The sequence below is a fragment of the Crinia signifera genome, chromosome 8, assembly GCF_055691185.1.
Source record: "Crinia signifera chromosome 8, ASM5569118v1, whole genome shotgun sequence".
Lineage (NCBI taxonomy): Eukaryota > Metazoa > Chordata > Amphibia > Anura > Myobatrachidae > Crinia > Crinia signifera.
Window position 1 is genome coordinate 110821232 of NC_139224.1, and position 12963 is coordinate 110834194.

A 12963-nucleotide genomic window follows, 5' to 3' on the forward strand; every position below is an offset into this window, starting at 1 on the left:
TGGCGTGAGAGGAGCTGCTTTGCCTTGGGTATTGTTTATATCATGTGGTAATCAGCCCACAGTGATTTTATATATGGTACGAGCAATTGTCTGTACATACCTGGATTCATTTTATATGTATCATTAAAAAAAGTCTTTTACCTGCACTATGAGGCGCACCTTTCTTTCCTGTATATTTTAGATATTTGTTTCATCCTGACCCTGGATGCCCCTTGCGTGAGAGGTTGCAGCAGTTCATCAAATTGGACTTAAGTGCTTACTTTTTCACATATACCCTTCTTGTGAAAAAAGTTGTGGTTGGACTAATATTGGACTTATCATCAGCGCTGCTCACAACAGTATCTTTTTTCTATATCTATATATATCTATATATATATATATATATCTATATATATATATATATATATATATATATATATATATATACACACACACACACACACACTACAGCAGTGTAGACCCCAGGGCATAGCAATGTATTGGGGCCCCTACCTATCCTCCAGTGGTAGGGGTGGGGGGTGCTATGAGCGGAAGCTTTGATGTTCCGTGGGTGGTAGGGGGTATTATATCAACCGCTTAGCATGTAGGGCCTGGATCAGTAATTTCCACTAATTGCCCCTTTACTGCACAGATGTGGGAGACGAGGTGGGAGAAGGGGGCATTGGGCTTAATGAAGAGGTACATAACTTCCAGGCTGGTAGAGGATGTTTAATATGCAGAGAAGGGGTGTATAGTGGAGTGGACTTATTATTCATAATTTTCAGTTGGGAGGACAGCTTGCTTGACTGCGGATATCACCAGTTCCCAGAAATAGATTTCTTAGCTTTTAATTGAATTAAAACTTAGAGAATTCCACCTACCAAATGGGTACTAGGGGATCAGAGTTCAAGAGGCAGAGCAATCTGCCGATGATAATATAAAACTACATGCCAGGTGTGTGGACCTGGAGCAGTAAACAGCTGCTGGAAGGCTGATATCTCTGGTTCTAGGCACAGTGGAGACAAGCTACTAGTGTCCAACAAAGGGGGAGAGTACCAGCTTTTGGAATATATCCTCAGCTAAGTTAGAAAGAACCTGAAATATCTGACTGGGGAGAGCAATTAACAGGCTTGGATGGGGACCACTGCTTTGAAGTCAGATATCTTCGGTTCCCCAGGGCCGATTTTTTTTTTTAAATTCTTGTACCCATGGAAAGAGGGGATCCTCAGCTTTTAGTCTAGGACCCTTAGATTCTTGGGGGTGGTTTATCTGGGTACTCAGAAACCCCCATGCATGTGCCACTGAAATATCAGTACTTGTTTCCTAGCACGGCCACACCGATTTGCATCGGGGTGATCGTGTCGGAAAAATTGCGTCGGTCGCATTGCATGCGACCAAATCGCATGCGATGTGATCGACCCGATTTTTACATTGAATCAAATGTGAATAGGGCCCCTGGGAGCGCAGCAAGCCACCGAGCCCGAAGCGTGGCGAGTGCAGCGAGGGGACGCGTATAACTTCACAGGTATACGCGTCCACTCGCCACGCTTCGGGCTCGGTGGCTCGCTGCGCTCGCCACACGTTATATTCTCAATTCCACGCCGACGTGGATAGTAGGGGTATGAAAAGGTCGGAGGACGCGCAACGCCGCCGATCGCCACGCTTCGGGTTGGCGTCAATCGTGGGGTGATGTTCACAATGGGGTTGCGTAACCCATGACGGGGCCATATACAATGTGAAATGGGTCATATTGGCCTATTTCACATTGTTTCCTATGTAAAATGGACTTAATCAAATCCATCTCATCTTGTGCCATTATAATGGCATAAGACCGACGCGATGCTCCCGATTTCAATGTTAAAAATATTTTAACATTGAAGCCTATGGCAAAATCGGGGGCATCGCGTCGGTCGCGTCGGGGGCCATGTTAATGCACGCGACCGACGCGATGCCCCCGATTTTGCCTTTGCCGGCAAAATGGACCTGATTTCAATGGAAATCGGGTCCATCGCGTCCATCGTGTACCTTAACTTTAAGGTACACGATGGCCACGATTGTGGCCGTGCTAGGAAACAAGTACTGAAATATCAGACTGTTTCCTTCTACCATTATGGACCAGTTTATTCATACAAAAGAGGACCAATTCATCTCAGACCTGCATGCAGCCATCAAGCCACATATTCTTATACCATCAAGACTGCTTACTTCTATGCTGATACCTCTGAGTTACCTGAGATCCTCCACTGGGCATTAATCTGGGACTTCAACACCTTCTATTTCCACAATAAGATAGCCTCCTCAGCATTCCTGCCTATATCACTCATCAGTCTGGTAACCATTTATATCCAAGTGCATTGAACTGTTGCTTTTCTTTCATCAGTTGGAGCAATATGCTAGCAATTTTAACATTTATATTTGTATATTTAAGTCATAACTGTTTAATAAATGTGTATGATTTTATTCATGTACTAGCCTTTTTGATCAGCCAAACCCAAGCGCTGTATATCTGTGTTTTTTAGTTATGACAACATACCTCACAACTTCTGTAGTCTGTAAAGAGAGTCAGTTTGCCTGAAATTAGGGGAGTAGCTGCGTAAGAAATGCTAATCTGCAAACCACACCCCTAAATTCTGAAATGCTGGGGGCCTGTCCTGCGCTCCAGGAGCCATTGGTCAGCCCCCAGACTCTCTCTAAGGGGCCCATTTATTAAGGGATCGCTTATGCAATGTGATTTGGGAGGCATTTACCACCCAGGATTGCATTGCAATATGCACTCCTTTCATCAGAATGTAGTACTCTGCAATGTACAGGGACCAGGCCCGGCGACTGTGTTTCTTAGTGAACATTAACATGATACAGGGCAACTCTCCAACTTCCAAGTTTGTTTTTCATGAGAGATATGAAAAAAGTCAAAGGGGACAGCTGACCCGGGCACGACCATCGGAGGGGCCCCAGAATCAGACACTCATCCCTGCAGTCAGCCGCCCGGTACTCGATGGCTGTGGGCAGCTGACTCATAACCCCCCCTAACAAGAATATTTGCGGCCACGGCGCTGCAGACCCGGGAGAGGAAGCTTCCTGGGGATGCCTGTCAGAACAAGCAGCTTCCGGCCGCCGCTTACATACACCGACATGAGCACCGCAGCAGCACGGGCTCATGTCAGATGTCAATGTGTGTAAGTGCGCGGTGGCTGCGAGCTGCATGTTTAAACAGGCATCCCCAGGAAGCTTCCCCTCCCGAGTCTGCAGCGAAAATATTCTTGTTGGGGGGGGGGGGGGGTGTTATGTGTCAGCCACCCACAGCAATCAAGTGCCGGGCGGCTGACTGCAAGGGGTGGGGGGCCCCGAGTAATAACAATTTATGGGGCCCCAAGATTTCTGTTGCCGGCCATGATATGGACAGGGGCCTTGTATGGGCTACCGCCATCTTAGATTGGCGGTAGCCCCGGGAGCCACTGCGATGCTGCCCGATGTTGATACATCAGGCAGCAGCACATCCTCCATAGAACCCTGTGGGGGATGCGGTTGGTGACAGTGCAAGGGGGAACGTAGCAGGGATAGGAGATTCCTGCTGCAGTCCCTCCATGATACATTTAGGGAATACTTAATATTTGCAGCTAACCCCAAAAAATGGGTGTTTCCAGAGAATCAGCTGCAAATATTACATGGTAAATGTAACCCCTCTCCCAACTGGCATCATGTCTTTGGATTAGGCAGTCTCAGAAAAACAACGCTGTCCTGGTGAAATCAGGACAGTTGGGAGGTATGTGACTACTATCAGTGCACTCTTAAATTTGTTGTTTAGCTACCATGTATTACTGAACTATTTCAGTGACCTAGCCAAGTAGACTATCACATGTCATCATAACCACAGCCAGTCCCCCCCCCCCCCATTTTTCCGTCTTTCTGTTCTATTCAGATTTGTGTCTTAGTGAACATTAACATGATACAGGGCAACTCTCCAACTTCCAAGTTTGTTTTTCATGAGAGATATAAAAAAAAGTAGGAGGGGAAAGTGAAAAAAAAAAAAAAAAACCCACTTCATTCTTTGTTAAGAGAGCAGCACATAAGAAGAAACATATTATTCCTGAACGACTCAGGTAAGTGATCTTACATAATTAGTATAATGCTATAATATTTGTAATAATAATCTTAGATAATCTTTAGAGCCTGTATTCTTCTTGAGCACATTTGAATAGTGTATCACTGTATATTCCTGTGGTAGATTTCATTTATGTAGACGAAGGCTACAGTATATGGTGGGTTATTCTGGCTCACTTGTAAAGACAAATTCCTTCTCAAATGGACAACTACGTGCACTGCAGGAGTGTGTGTATGTGTGTGTGGGAAGGGGGGGGGGGGCAGATGTAACCTGTGCAGTGAGAATTCGATTTGGGTGGAGTTTTTCTTCAAAGTGAGATTTACTCTATATTGCTGTGTAAAGTGAAAGCAGTCAGTATTTTTCCTGAACAGAAACAAGATAACTCACCAAAATGTAATTCTCTCTGCACATGTTACATCTGTAGTGCACATGGTTTTGTACATTTGAGAAGGAATTTGCCTTCGCGGGTGAACCAGAATAAGGGCCCTGGTGTAGACAGAAACCCTATTTCTGATTATTTGTTATGCGGCTTATTTGTATGCTTTTAGAATATATTTGTTAACGGTTTTATGTTTGCAACAGAATTGCAGACACAGTATGACATAATTACCTGAAATTCATATCGGGAAAGACAGTGGAACTAATTCTGAGGTGGGGTCAAAGCAAAAGAAGCAAGTAACTTTGTATATGTAAAAACAAATGCAAGAGTTGAAAATACAGTTATTATTATTTTAATGCAGGATAAATACTTTCAGCCACATCCTACAAATACTTGGCAGCTTTATTTCTACATTACAATTTAGATTTGAATTTGGGCAAACCCCACCCAAATCTAACTCTCCCTACACACGTGACACCTGCCCCACCTGCAGTGCAGCATACAGTAGTTTTACTCCCAACTCAGAATCAGTGCCAGTATCACTTTCTTTGTAAAACATATGGTTAGTGGTCAAGAAGCATGAATGTCAATTATATATAATATGTCGAAGAGTAAATACATTTTGTTATAGTAGAAATAGTGGGTAGATAGTATACACTATGCAGCTTTATCCATAGCATTCTATAACCATAGATGGCACAAGAGCACTGGATTGTAAGTCCTTTCACTACAATGCAGAATAACAGAATGCACAAAATGTGTTTACGGACTTCTAAGCTTTCAGCAATTTGGGAGGTTTATGGTTAAGCTCAAGTGCTTTGAGGAAGGGCGTTGTTCTTGGACGTATTCCTTGTGGGAGGGTAAATTGTTGTCTACTTTCCAAGAGGGGCCACTATGTAGATGAGCCAATGAGAAGACTGATTGCAACAGACATATACAACAAGTGAATCTTTCAGAAAGGGAACGTGGGTTATGTTGGCAATGAATTATTCTGAATTCCAGGGGAGGATATATTGGAAAAGAACAAGCAGAAAAGCAAATAGTAGTGTGTTTTTAATTAAAATGTTTAATTTGCAGCATTAAACTGTGTTGCTTACATGAATTTCTGTAATTTCTGTACTATTCCTCTCCAAGGGCCTTATTTTGGTTCATTCTTTCTGACAAAATCCTTCTTAGATGGGCAAAACCATGTGCACTGCAGGTGGGGCAAATGTAACATGTGCAGAGAGAATTAGATTTGGGTGGGGTTTTACTTTAAAGTGAGATCTATATTGCAGTGTAAAAATAAAGCATCAGTATTTTCCCTGCACAGAAACAAAATAACTCACTCAAATCTAATTCTCTCTGCACATGTTACATCTGCCCCCCCCTGCAGCGCACATGGTTTTGTCCATCTAAGAAGGATTTTGTCAGAAAGAATGAACCAAAATAAGGCCCCAAATATTACACGTAAAATAGGTTCTAATTGGGAAAATATGAGATTTCCCTAAGGAGGAAATTAGACTAATTTAGATAAACAAGTATCTCCATTATTTTAGCACTATTTGGCTATGTGATATACAAGCTTTGATATATTATCTGTCAAATTCCAAAATACAATGATGCATCAAAAAATCTGCATAAAATTAACAAAATAAGTGTTTCCTCCCACAATAAAAAAAACATTCAGGAAGGTTAAAAAATGAACCCTAGTGTTTGTTTGTTTGTTTGTGTGCGTATGTGTATACAAATGGCAAGCACGGCCATGTCACCTTAGGCTTACTACTGTCACCACCAGCCATTTCAGAAGTCAGGTGAAAGTATACCTCCCAAATGTCCCAATTTTCATGGGAAAGTCCTGTAGCCCCATTTTTTTTGAGTCTGTCCAGTTGACTCACCCACAGACAACCGTGTCCTGTAGTGGGGCGTGGCAGTTGGGAGACCACCTGTCACTCGCTGCTCTGCTTAGCAGACCAGCCATGAATAGATCCTGTGTGGATGTGGGAGATAGAGGAACTGGGGACATGGCCAGCAGCTCACAGAGTACTAGGCATGCCCCCATGAATGTGTATAAATTAAGAGAGTATATGGCCAGCCGGAAAGACTTGATTATATTGCTTGGATGCTGTGACACCTGTTCAGTCTCTCACTAATGCTGCTTTCCCACTGCAGACCCGTTTAAGTTTACAGGTAATCTTAAATGGTATTTAGCATTCCCACTGCAGCAGATTACAGTTTCAAATGCCATTTAAGTACCATTCCCATTGCAGGTAAAACGTTTTAGCTCTTCAAAACGTTTTTACAGCACAAATGACACTACACAGGCAACAACCAATCAGTGGAATTGTTGCCTATTAACAGTAAGGATGCATTCCCATAGCATCATTGGTGCCCAGTGGTGCCTGTAATAAATAGATTGCTGGCATGTGCCAGCAATCTATATATTACTGGCTTATGATTCTCATTGGTGCCCAGTGGTTCCAGAAATATATAGATTGCTGGCATGTGCCAGCAATCTATATATTACTGGCTTACGATTCTCATTGGTGCCCAGTGGTTCCAGAAATATATAGATTGCTGGCATGTGCCAGCAATCTATATATTACTGGCTTACGATTCTCATTGGTGCCCAGTGGTTCCAGAAATATATAGATTGCTGGCATGTGCCAGCAATCTATATATTACTGGCTTACAAAATCAAACATTGGTGGCCAGTGCTGCTCCGTGTGGAGCAGGACGGAGGGAGGCGGCGCATGTGGGCGGACCCGGCCAGCGTCGCGATTATCCACCGCAGCAGCAGCCAGCCGGACACAGCGGGGCAGCGCGCCGTGGACAAGTGAGTATGACAGGAGAGGGGAGGGGGGGGGCGGGGGGTGGCAGCGGGGCGTACCGCCGGGCTGAAAGTGGTTAATCTTTCAGCCCGGCAGCGTACACACACGGAGATGATGGCTGAAAAAAATTAGCCATCATCTCTACCGTTTAAGATGCATTCCCATTGCCTCTTAAACGGTAGATTACCGTGTAAAACCCTGCTCTGAACACGGGTTGAAATACCATTTAACTTTAAACGGTATTTCAACTCTGGCGCTTTCCCACTGCAGCCTTAAACGGTATTTTGCCCTCAAAAATCGGCAAAATACCGTTTTAAGGCTGCAGTGGGAAAGGGGCATAAGCCACTTGGCAAATTCTAAACTTACAGCATAACCCTCCATTTACTTTTCAATAATCAATCTTGATACGATGTCTGAAGAACGGTATTTATTATTCAGTAAAGGGATCGTGTATATATGCGATGATTGATTAGATAGTGTAATAGGCATAACGTTGCATAGACATGAAATGAAGTGGAGTTGCATATAGTTGAAATTAATGCATATACTGTAGTTGATGTGAATTGCATATACAAGTGAATTGTGGTAAAACTGTAAATAAAACAAACATGCAATTACAATTTGCACATAGGAAAATGCAAGGTAAACATGCAGCACACATAACATTGTGCATACAGACATGGCATTATGGGTAAAAGGTATATGCTAGAGTGTAACTAGTTTTGCTAGCATACATAACTGCCTAAATGAGTTTAGGGTGACATAGTTTTGAGTGATAAACTCACCATCGAATGCTGCATCAGGTTGGACCATGTGAGCTGTCTGCCTGAATCCATGTGGAAACTTAATATGGCCACTAGCATCATCATTGTCCCAGAATGCATTGCTAGATAGCTACAAAAAGCTAAGGGGGACAAACTACCTGGTATAGATCTGTGCTGACCACAGGAAGGAGTGGATTATGCAAAACACAGAAACAATTGAACACAATAGAAAGTTATGCTATAAGGCATGACAACACCCTTTCCCACAAATTTTGGAATGTTATTCCTGTATTGAATTTACATGAAGGTGAAACATATTTGCTTAGTTTCTTTTGGGGAAAATACCTACAGAACATTGAATTATATATGAGACAAAGACATTGAACTCTGTCCTAGTTCCCAAATTAATTTATTTTCTAAATGTGTCTGGATTGGTGATTGAACTTTTCATTTTGGTTGACTTCAGCTGCAGAGGGTTAATAAGATTTTTTTTCACTGGTGAACTCAAGCCCCCATAGTGATGAAAGCCAGGGGCGTTGCTCAAAATTGCAGGAACCCGTACAGCCTCGCTGCGCTCGCCATGCTTCGGGCATGGTGCCTCGCTATGCTTGGCACACTATTTTATTCTCCCACCATGCCCTAGTGGATGGTAGGGCATGAAATACCGACTGTTGGCACATATCGGCTCAAAAAACAGTGAACGACCTTTTGACTGTCGACCTTGCCCATGTCGATCTAATTCTTGTGTCAACACGATGACCTCTCGACATAGAACCATGTTGTTAAAGTTTTTTGGTAGTCTGCGCACTGTCCTCTCTTGTGCGGTGCTAGCTGCTTCACTGCCCGGTTGACCGTTCCGGGTCGGTTAATGACTTACAAAAAAAGGGGGGGTTTTTTAGTGTAGCGCTCCGCTCCTTGGGTGTGGGGTGTGTGGCTGACCCTGATTTGAAAGAATATGCAGTGGGTTGGTTTTAAAACAATTTTACTTCAAATGGTGCAGTCACATAAATGATAAATTACATATGAAACATTTGTTGTTACAGTTGTTGCAGTTAATTGATACATACACTGTTTACAATAATTGTGCAATAAAACAGCAACTCAATGAGTGTTGCGGGAGTGGGGGGGGGGAAAGAAGGGTATTGGGGGTTTTTGAGGGTTTTCCCTCTGATGCGGATGGATTCTGGGGGGGCAGTTTGTTTTTACAGTACAGTCCCGATGTTCCCACGGCTGCGGCGTCCCGCTGTGCCGTTCCTTAAGTTAACTGTGCTGGTGCCCGGCTGCCGGAGGCTGCCCGTCAGGTGTTCTAGGCTCGGAGGGTGGTGGGGAGTTCTATCTCCTCGGCGTGAGCGGTGTTCTGGCTTGCTTGGGTAAGGGGGCTGTGGTGGTGGGTCTGGGCGCTCCGTGTGTACCCTCTCCCTATCCAGCCGGCAGCCAGAGGTGTCCGGTGTTGAACCGTATCCCCCGGCCGTCTGGCGCTGTGGGTATGGGACGTGGAGCGTCTGGCAAAGGCCGTTGGCAGGGGGAGCTTTTGATCACTCCTTCCCGCCCCGGTGCCTTGCCTACGGATCCACCAACTCACCTGCTCCCGTTCCCTGCGTCGCTTGCTGTTGCCCGTCTTGTAGCGCTGGCTGGATGGTGTCTCGTGCCGCGGTCTACTTGCTGACGTCACCGCTCCGTGCCCGGCTTTGTCCTTCGTGCGGCAGTCTTCTCCCTGGTTCCTCCGCTTGGTTCTTACTCGCTTGGGTATGGATTGTGTGGATTGCTGTAGCTTCTCCAACGCGTTTCAGCCTTGTGCTGGCCTTCTTCTAGGGAGTTTGTGGTATGTTTCTGTCCACTCCTAGTTATAGGCAGTGGGCGGGTTCTTGGGCGGGCTTGCGTGCTGATTGGTTGAGGTTTCTTGCTTCATGTTGCCATGGTTACGCTGGTTCAATGTCAGTCTTTTTCAGTGATCCTCTGTTGCAGGTATATGGCTGGTGAAATGTCATGCTTTCTTGTGATGTTCTTTTGTGGAGACAATTTGCAGATGTCGACCGATTTGATGTGTTGACGTCTACTGAGATGTTAACATTTGTGATGATTTGGTGCAATGTTGCGGATGTTGACAGTTTTGCTGTCTTGACATATTATGAGTGCCTGATTACCGATGTCGACAGAAATGATGCGTTGACATGTGGGGACAATTTATGGGGACAATTGCAGATGTCGACCGATTCGGTGTGTTGACATCTAATGAGATGTTGACCTTTGTGATGATTCGATACACAGTTGCAGTGGTAAGAACCAAGCGGAGGAACCAGGGAGAAGACTGCCGCACGAAGGACAAAGCCGGGCACGGAGCGGTGACGTCAGCAAGTAGACCGCGGCACGAGACACCATCCAGCCAGCGCTACAAGACGGGCAACAGCAAGCGACGCAGGGAACGGGAGCAGGTGAGTTGGTGGATCCGTAGGCAAGGCACCGGGGCGGGAAGGAGTGATCAAAAGCTCCCCCTGCCAACGGCCTTTGCCAGACGCTCCACGTCCCATACCCACAGCGCCAGACGGCCGGGGGATACGGTTCAACACCGGACACCTCTGGCTGCCGGCTGGATAGGGAGAGGGTACACACGGAGCGCCCAGACCCACCACCACAGCCCCCTTACCCAAGCAAGCCAGAACACCGCTCACGCCGAGGAGATAGAACTCCCCACCACCCTCCGAGCCTAGAACACCTGACGGGCAGCCTCCGGCAGCCGGGCACCAGCACAGTTAACTTAAGGAACGGCACAGCGGGACGCCGCAGCCGTGGGAACATCGGGACTGTACTGTAAAAACAAACTGCCCCCCCAGAATCCATCCGCATCAGAGGGAAAACCCTCAAAAACCCCCAATACCCTTCTTTCCCCCCCCCCCACTCCCGCAACACTCATTGAGTTGCTGTTTTATTGCACAATTATTGTAAACAGTGTATGTATCAATTAACTGCAACAACTGTAACAACAAATGTTTCATATGTAATTTATCATTTATGTGACTGCACCATTTGAAGTAAAATTGTTTTAAAACCAACCCACTGCATATTCTTTCAAATCAGGGTCAGCCACACACCCAACACCCAAGGAGCGGAGCGCTACACTAAAAAAACCCCCCTTTTTTTGTAAGTCATAGAACCATGTTGACCTTTCTGCATGTCGACTTAATGGTGTCGACCCAATGCTTGTCGACCTAATGACAATATCCCATAGAGATTGATGTGAAAAACACTTCAGAAAATGTGCACTATAAAAATAACTGGTGAGAAATAAAATACTTTATATAAAACTGTAATAATATAGATAAGATTTATCTGACTTAATATATTCAACTTCACACCTGGTGTATTGCATCAGCCAGGTTATGGTTTATAATTTAATCTTTGGTATTACTGCAGTGTTTTCCAACTACTTGGTTTTTTTTGTAGGGGTGTGCACCGGGCACTTTTTGTGTTTTGTGTTTTGGGTCTATATCTTCGGACGTGTTTTGGGACTGGATCTGTTCCAAAACACAGCCCTTCCATGTTTTGTGTTTTGGATCTGTATTTAAGAAAAAAAAAAGGGATCGTTATAGACAAGTTCCAGGGATTTGGAACACTGTGCAGGGTTTTTACCACATTTTCATATGTACTCAGCCCAGCAATGGTTTCTCTGGATTTACCCTATAGAAGCCTATGGGTTTCTTTTCCACATTTTTACTGAGAGGGTTTCAATCAATGCCTCCCAGCAGTCCCTGCAGCCACTTACATGGGCAGATTTAGGGGGGGCACTGTGCACGTGCCCCCCCCCCCTCCTGTCGTTTAGTTGCTTTTTTTTTTTTTTTACTAATTTTTTTCATTTTACCTGCTGCCCCGGACTCTGTATATAATAATAGGGCTGGGCTGGCTGCCAGTCAGCCTGTAAGCCCACCCTTAGATGTCATTAGATTACATGATCTGTGCAGGGGAGAGGGGCCAATACGCAGATGCTGCCTCCCCTCCCTGCTTTCCCACCTTCAGTAGACGCCGATGGGAGAAGGTGTGCCAAAGGCCTGGGAGCTGGAGCCTTGGACTGCCCTGGTGGTGAGTGACTGTGCAGGGCACTGGGCAGTGGCGTAACAATAGCACCGCAGCCCCCGCGGTCGCGGGGCAGCGCAGTGGAAGTGCGGGTGCTGGGTGGCTGCGGTGCTATTGCAATGCCCCCCCAACCCCGCAGCTTTACCTGTCAGCGCTGCGGTGGTCCCGGCTCCCGTCCTGGCTTCATTCTAAGCCTATGGAGACAGACCATCATAAAATGTCCGCCCCCATATAGCAGACAGTTCTCTGAAACTGTCTGCTGTATGGGGGCAGACATTTTTTGATGGTCCGTTCTTCATATCAGAATGAAGCCAGGACGGGAGCTGGGACCACCGCAGCACTGACAGGCATCCCAGCTCCCACCCGCACTGATCACATCCTGGCTCCCACCCACATCGCTGACAGGCGGACTCCGTCCTGGTATGTAAGTATATATGTGGCTGGCTGGCGGGTGGGCGGGTGGGGGTTAAAGTGAGATGGAATGGGGTGGAACGGAGTTCCACCTCCTCTAATGGTGAGGTGCAACAATTTAACCTCCACACAGGCCCTGCACAGTAATTCTCACAGAAAATCATTCTACTGTAGTTTATGGGGATGCCAAAAACCCTACCACTGGCCCTGTCTCTGCCTAATGAGGGGATGGGGTATAATTAGGTGGCATAGAGAAATAAGTTCCCCCACCTCTGCATGACCACTTTATGCCCTGCGTATTCTCAACAAATATATATTGTACAGTATGTACACATGGTAATGGGCTTAGCTATCAATTGAATTTGAAATATGGAAGTATCTGTAGGGATTATGCATGGCTGATGCATTCATCTTTCAATGGACTGAAGTTACATCTCTTTTTACCCTTTA

At 45.5% G+C, this 12963-nt stretch overlaps 1 protein-coding gene across 1 annotated transcript in view; it reads left to right on the forward strand.

Moving 5' to 3' along the window:
* The first annotated feature begins 3934 nt into the window (after window positions 1-3934).
* Window positions 3935-12963, forward strand: part of LOC146026366 (flavin-containing monooxygenase 5-like) — a 34953-nt gene continuing 25924 nt past the window's right edge. Inside the window, exon 1 of the mRNA XM_083156977.1 lies at window positions 3935-4079. The gene's annotated coding sequence lies outside the window, so the exon portion shown is untranslated. The remainder of the gene's footprint in view (window positions 4080-12963) is intronic.